This window comes from Sphaeramia orbicularis, chromosome 19 (assembly GCF_902148855.1).
Source record: "Sphaeramia orbicularis chromosome 19, fSphaOr1.1, whole genome shotgun sequence".
Taxonomy (NCBI): domain Eukaryota; kingdom Metazoa; phylum Chordata; class Actinopteri; order Kurtiformes; family Apogonidae; genus Sphaeramia; species Sphaeramia orbicularis.
This window is the reverse complement of record NC_043975.1, coordinates 13,832,681-13,840,451: the sequence shown is the minus strand read 5'-3', so window position 1 is coordinate 13,840,451 and position 7,771 is coordinate 13,832,681. Positions and strand designations below refer to the sequence as shown.

The 7,771-nt window shown below is 33.7% G+C and overlaps 1 protein-coding gene across 4 annotated transcripts in view; it reads right to left on the bottom strand.

The window, feature by feature from the left end:
- Nucleotides 1-7,771, bottom strand: part of LOC115410373 (calcium-activated potassium channel subunit alpha-1-like) — a 283,875-nt gene that overhangs the window by 125,091 nt on the left and 151,013 nt on the right. The window lies entirely within an intron of this gene.

Here is a 7,771-nt window from a genome sequence, read left to right as displayed (position 1 = left end):
ATTTCAACTTTTAGTGCAACGTATTAGTAGGAGCTGAGGATTATACAGCAGATTCAACACACACAGTTATTATTAGACAAAAATTAAATGAATCATCAATAGAAAAGCTGAAAAACAACACTGGTAAAATGACAAACATGCATATTATTCATGTATAAGTCCCGTTCTTGCTTCAGGTCCAATGTGTTAATGCAAAGCTCACGCGTTTGGCAAAAACAAGGTCTTTATTTGCTTTTGTTTCGTTCACAGACGCAACACTCACATGCCTCCCTAATGCACACCACATCACTCCACAGCTACCAGATCTCTGTGGTGCTCTTTAATACCAGTGGGATTAAAACAAATTGCTTTTGTTATGTAAAAATATAATAAACTGACTCTGATAAAACAGTGCCCTCGCACAGATCATGAGGTGACATTAAAAAACCTCTGGGATTAGTTCAAACAGATCTGACTCTGCAGCCTGATGATGATGATGATGAAGATAATGATGCACTGAGGGAACAGTGGAATGATGAAGGTGCAAACTAACCTTCACCTCTTGTTTACAGAAACCTTTAGTGTCCGCGTAGGCTGTATTATTTTAATCCTTATGTTTCATATTTATACAGCAAATGCAAATTGAAAAGTAAACCTATGCATTGTATTTTTTCTCATAACCTCCAACTATGCATATAATGATGGTGGAAGAAATACATAAAAATACTCCACTACAAGGTTCTGCATTAAAAACCTTCACTGAAGTAGAAGCACTGTATGTAAGTATTATCAGGGAAAAAAAGGTAGTCATTGTAGACATTGTAAAAATGTATCATATAGGACAGTGTTTTTCAACCTTGGGGTCGGGACCCTACCTGGGGTCGCCTGGAATTCAAATGGGGTGACCTGAAATTTCTAGTGATTGATAACAATAAATAAATAAATAAATAAATAAATAAAAACTTACTAATCAAAGTATTTGGTGAGTTGGGAGAGATAATCACAATCCATAAAAGACATGACAAAACTCTGAGGCTGAAACTGAAGCACTAGTCGCTTTTCCGTTGGACACCTGCGCAAAACTTGACCGATATTCACAAATGTCGAAAAAACAGGATTGTGTAATGTCGGTTTTTCCACTAAATCACAAATGCGATGATTTGTTTATTTATTATCACAAGATGAAACGAGAAGTCATTCCATAAACATGGTGATGAACGTAAATATGGTGTTGATTTACAGATATATTCATTATTATTATATATTACCCCTCTATCTCACACTAAATTAAAAAATAATTTGGTTTCCTGGTGTGTCCACACATACCGCAACATGTTTCTTCTTCTTCGCTTGTTGTAACATACGTCAACATCCGTTTTTTCAATTCACCTGACTCTAGTTGCGAAAAGAGTTCTTTCCATTGCAGTTTTGCGTGATATACCATTTGTGCTACGCCTGAAAAACCACCTCTTGCCAGCGCAAAAACTTTTAATTGAAAAAATAGACTTTTGGCAAAATTGTCATTTTTCCATTAGGTAAATTTTTATGCGCAAGTTATATTTGTACAATTTGAGGGTCATTGGAAAAGCAACTATTGTGGTACTGTTTATCTGTCAAATGTTCATTGTGGTCAGTTTCAGATGCTGCAGCTCTTTCATAATTCATAGTTTGAGTTCTTGTTTGTTCAGTATTAATTATCAGCCTTGTAAATCCAAGCTGGACTGACTGGACATATCCTGACCAGGGAAAATTAAATTCTCACTTTGTGCAGTAATCTACACCTGGCTTTTCTGCCTCCGTCCATAATAATATATATTATATAGACTAAATGTCATCTAAAACTGTTTATTTGCAACACAGTATAGCAAACTATTTCATGATCAAAAACAAATAATTTTTAGCAAAAAAAAAAGTTCACGTTTTGAATGTCTGGGGTCACCAGAAATGTGTGATGTTAAAATGGGGTCACAAGCCAAAAAAGGTTGGGAACCACTGATACAGGATGTTATTTGGATTAATTTTACTGCTGAACTAATGCTGAGCTCAAATGAACTAATTTATATGTCTGGTAGTTTCATCAATGGTGATCATAGACTGAAATTATGTTTTTAAGCCATTAATTTAAGGTTTTGACTCCATGTTGGCTTTTCATGCTTCACCAGAAGTGTCCATATTTAGACAAAAGGGGTGGAGCTGCAAACTCAGTCAAACTTTATGAAGTAATGTGTAACAAAATAATTTTACAGTCCTGTTGGTAGATGTTCATAAGAGCTCAGAGTCAATTGAAAAGTTATTATATCAAAACAGAAAAAACTGAAGAAAAACTGACTTTTTCAGGAAAATTTATCAATAACTGAACATAAACCAAGTGTTTCCATCCACTGTCATTGATCCAACTACTTGAATTTTATTGGTGAATCAATGTTGTAGAAGATGACGGTGTTTCCACGGTAACTGCCTCTGAACGTCCAAATGGGTCATATCTGATGACCATGAAAAGACGACAAACTGTATTTTATACCATTTATTTACATGTATTGATAGAATTAGTGGATCAACAGGTATTAAAGAGTTTAGATCAGTAGATGGTTTGGGTCGATGGTGGATGTTTGGGTCTTTAAGGGTTAATGTATTTTAAGAAGAGGGAGAATGTTAAACTCAAACCATAAACGTTCATACTTGGATATTTTATACAAAGGGGATTAAAAAAAAACTGTCATCTGAAAAGAGACAAAAGCAAAATATTTACTTCTCAGATATAGTGGAGTAGAAGTATAAAGGAGCAGAAAATGGAAATACTCAAGTGAAGTATAAATACCTCATACTTGTACTGTAGTACTTTACTTGGGAGAGGGATAGTGTGTTTTTTTGTTTTGCTTTTGAAACCGATTTACAGGGTATGTAGTCAGCTGTTAATAAAACATGACAACACACATATGCCGTATGCAGGTTATCTGATTCTGTACTACAGAGGGGTGATGTTTAAACACTCATTTCTTCACAGCCATTCATTTCAAGTCTTTAACCCTTTAGTTGGTAGGTGACTGTTTTTGGTAACTTCCGCATACATTACAAGACAGTGGCAGCAGCAGTTACAGTGAGTCAGCAATCTCAGGTCCAATGTGGTCTACAGGGTCTGTAAGGTCCACCTCTGCATGAACAGTGAGTGTACCTGCTTTGTTAGGTACCATGAAGTAATGGTACTAATGTCAGACTGCAGACAAATGTGGCCCAAATCCGATTTTTTTTGCCCATATGTGACCTGTATTCGATTTGTTAAAGATAGTTTGAACAGCACAAATCTGACCCAGGCCACTTTTATATGTGATCCTAAATCCGATATGTATCTGATATTTTACATTTCAGACATTTATCTGACCTTTACGTCATTGAAATGCGACAAACGTGACAATTCTGCATCCCAGGAGGAGGAGCAGCGGCAAAAACATATTTAGTTTAAACACAGTGCGCGCCTGCGTGGTCACGTATTACGTCAGGACCTCTTTTGTGCATGCGGGTCACTTAAGGGTCGCATTCTGTTCAGACTCAAAACTGATAGAAGTTGCATTTAATGTGTAAAATGAACAAGCACAAAAAAAAAAAAAAAAAAAAAAAAAAAGGATTTCACCCAAAAATCTGAATTGTGCATTAAGACAATTAGTCTGATCATAGTCTAGGTCAGAGGTGTCATACTCATTTTAGTTCAGGGGTCACATTCAGCCCGATTTGATTTCCAGTGGGCCAGACCAGTTAAATAATAACAGAATAACATATAAATAATGACAACTCCAAATTTTTGTCTTTGTTTCAGGGTAAAAGAAAAAAAAAACCTTTAAATTATGAAAATACTTACTTTTATAAACTATCCAAACAAAAAAGATGTGAATAACCTGAAAAAACTGAAATTTCTTAAGAAAAATAAGTGTAATTTTAACAATATTATGCCTCAACTTATCATTTTTACATGTGCAATTTGGATCGGATCTACAAAGACACTAAACACTGAGGAACAGGCAGAAAATTGTTAAAATTGTGCTTAATTTTTTTGTTTTTTTAGACATTTCAGGTTGTTCATATTTGTTCAGGTTATTCACATTTTATTGTTACAGGATAGTTTGTAAATGTGAATATTTTCATGATTTTGTGTTATTTTTTGCACTAAAACAAAGAAAAAAAATTGAAGTTGTTAATTCAAGATTTTTTGTTTAATTCAAGATTTTTTTTGCTAAATTTAAGATTTTTCTTTTTGCTTAATTCAAGATTTTCTTTGGCTTAATTCAAGATTTTTTTTTTTTTTACTTAATTGAAGATTTTTTTGTTTGTTTGTTTTATTCAACATTTTTTCCCTAATTCAAGCAACTTTTTTTTTTTTTTTTTTTTTTTTTGCTTAATTCATTTCAAGACTGTGGAATTTTTGACTTTGCAAAAACCATCCCATGGGCCAGATTGGACCCTTTAGCGGGCCGCATTTGGCCCCTGGGACACATGTTTGACACCTCTGGTCTAGGTAATGATGTTCAAAGTGAAAATGTGGATGTTGATAGGTATCTGTGTTATTCTAATGTTATAAAAGTGATGTTCTTTTCACCTTACATGTGTTTTTCTTGTATTTTTTTTTTATATTTACTTTTTTTTGTTGTTGTTTTTTGCCACTAATGGGTAAGGAACCAAATATAGTAACTTCACTGACCTTGATTTTCTACATAACAATAAAAAATTTTAAAAATGTCCTCCAAAAACACACTGAGGTTGATTTTTTTTAAATTTCAGAGCATTTCTATGAAATAAAGAGTTAACACTGGAAATTAATGGCTGCAAATAGTCCCTTTAATTCATTTTAGGAGTGACTGTTCATTTCTAGAGGCTTGCATCCAACAAAACCTTGTTCTTCTCAGGAATATATGTAAAGAAAAACAGAAATTCCAGCGTATTCTCTGTGGCAGCTCTAAGAATAGTCCGAACACATTCCCCTCGTTGACTATAATGACACGTCAGCCCAGCAAATCCCTGTCATAGCAGGGTGACAGACCATACAGTGGAGGCAGACCTGCAGCGCTAAATAATTGACTTTTAGTAGGGCTGGTTTGGAAGAGGACTAAGCCTGTTATGGATTTCAGAACTCTCCCAGACACGCCGCGCTGTCTCTCCCTTTTTTAATTCAAGCTCGGATCGAACAATCGGCCCTTTTTCATGGCAGGGGACGTTATTTATTTGAGTTTTTACCAGCTCCAACATAAAAAAAAAAATAAGAACCAGTCTGGCTGGAAAAGCATATTTTATATAAACCAACCGTCAAATGTAGCATCGGTCTGAGAAGCAGCTGCTTAGAGGTATTTTCTGACCTGCTTTTAGGTGATTTCAGATTGGATGTCTTTGGGCTTTCATCACCATTTCCAACAGCAGGGAAAACTTAAAGTAATCAGGTGGAAAATAAACATAACACAATGAGTCATAATGTTGTGACGAGTCTATAGAATCAGAGCAAAAAGGGAAGGGAATATTCTGCCTATAATATTATGTATATTTTTGCTCTAAATCAATTCATGGGCTAAAAAATGATCCTATATAATGTCCTACATAGCTGAGGGTAACATCATTTAATATTGGGGATCTTTACTGATATGTATTTTATTTAACCCATAACAGTTCACAAATGAATTTTTCTCTATCATTTAACCTTTCATAAGTGATTCATCACCATTTATTCTAATATTATCCTCTGTATTTTGTGTTCTTTCAGTGAAAATCATATATTTTCTTATATTTAATTATCATGTAGATGTTCATAAAAGATTAAAGTTGAGGATTATAGTGGCAGAAATAGAGAAAACTGAAGAAAAAAGTGGCTTTTTTTAGTAAAATATATCATTAACTGAACATAAAATAAGTGTGTCCATCCACTGTCATTATTCCAACTCCATGGGTTTTACTGGTGAATCAGTGTTGTACAGTACAGTGGTTCTCAAACTTTTTAAAGTGGAGTACCCCTGACATATACTTTTTTAGCCAAGTACCCCCAACTTTCGCTTCTGTGCCAAAGGTGTCTGTTTATATTTTACACATACAGTATATATGTTTGTAAACAAACAACATATATTTAACTGTAATATATATATATAAAGTAAATAACAGTAAGTAAATTTTGGGTGTAAAATATAAACTGAAAAGTGCCCTCTTTCATTGCTAAGAAAAATAAATAAATTGGTCATTAATTAATAAATGAACCTTTCAGCAACAAAAAATAATTACTTATCAACTCAAATAAACTAATTTTGAATGAAAATAAAATAGAAATGGTCTTCAAATGTTACCAAAGCTTCTTCCCACCCCTTTTCAGGCATGCAAATAAAACTATTGCGCTGTTCTTCTGTCTAAGATTATCTTGATTGTTGATTTTTGTAGTGTTATTTATGTTTTGCTTGTTCACATATATGTTAAATTTCATTGCATGTTCAGAAAAAATCACTAAAGCTTAAACAAGATGACTGACAATAAAACTATTATATGAATGTATTTATTGTGTTTTATATTTCAGCACTAATTCTCATTATTTATGTTGAATTCTGAAGATGATAGCTTATTTAATGTATTTTTGCAAAACAATTTCAAGTACCCCCTGGACTTCTTCCAAGTACCCCTGGGGATATGCGTACCCCACTTTGGGAACCCCTGTTGCAGAAGATGACGGTGTTTCCACATTCACTACGGAGCCTCTGAATGCCCAAATGGGTCATATCTGATGACCATGAAAAGATGACAAACTACATTTTACACCATTTATTTACATGGATTGATAGAATTAGTGGATCAACAGGTATTAAATATTTTAGGTCAGTAGATGGTTTTGGCCACTGGTGACGGTTTGGGTCATCAGGTGGAAAGAAACATAACAAAATGAGTCAATGTTGTGACAAGTCTACAGAATCAGAGCAAAAAGGGAAGGGAATATTTCACCTGTAATATACTGTATATTTCTGTGCTAATAACTTGGGGTAATGTCATTTAATACTGGTGTTTGATTTTTACTCTGCATTTTATTTAATATGTGAAATGAGTGAAGAGCTGCTTCAATGACAGTATTCTATTGTAAAATCTTCTATAGGCAGTGTTATAATGACTGCTGAGGCTAAAAAAAAAATCCCAACTGTCCTTGTATGTTTTCCAGGTGGACAATACCATGACTGTAAATTGGTGTCAGTGGTGCTCCATGTTTGCTGGATGCACAGTGTTGGCAAAAACTACTAATGAGATACACACGTCAGGTGGTTTTTGTCTTGTTGTTGGGTTCTTCTGCAAAAAGTGGCGAAAACTGATCAACTTTAAGTGCTTACTATGTAATTTCTGCAGCTACGAGTCTCTAAATGAAGAAAACAACAAAATTTGTAATAGTAGAGGATTTTATGAAGCAGTGAGGGATCATGGGAGTTGCTGTTTTAACTAATGAAAATATATCTGATGTTGTTTAGGCAGAAATCATATGAACAGATGAGGCCATGCTTTAAAAGTATGTTATCCACATTAATTTATTGTTATTTATATAATGTTAAAGGATATATATATATATATATATATATATATATATATATATATATATATATATATATTTTTTTTTTTTTTTTACATTACAATGGTTCCACTAACAGATGGCCATAATAAATGGGATAAAATTGCAGATTTCTCACTATTTGGTATAATGAAAGGACACAAGTAAAAAAATAAATAAATCTATGAATGAATCTGCACTATGTGGACAAAAGTATTGGGACACGTTGAGCTCAGGTGTTACAAAAAC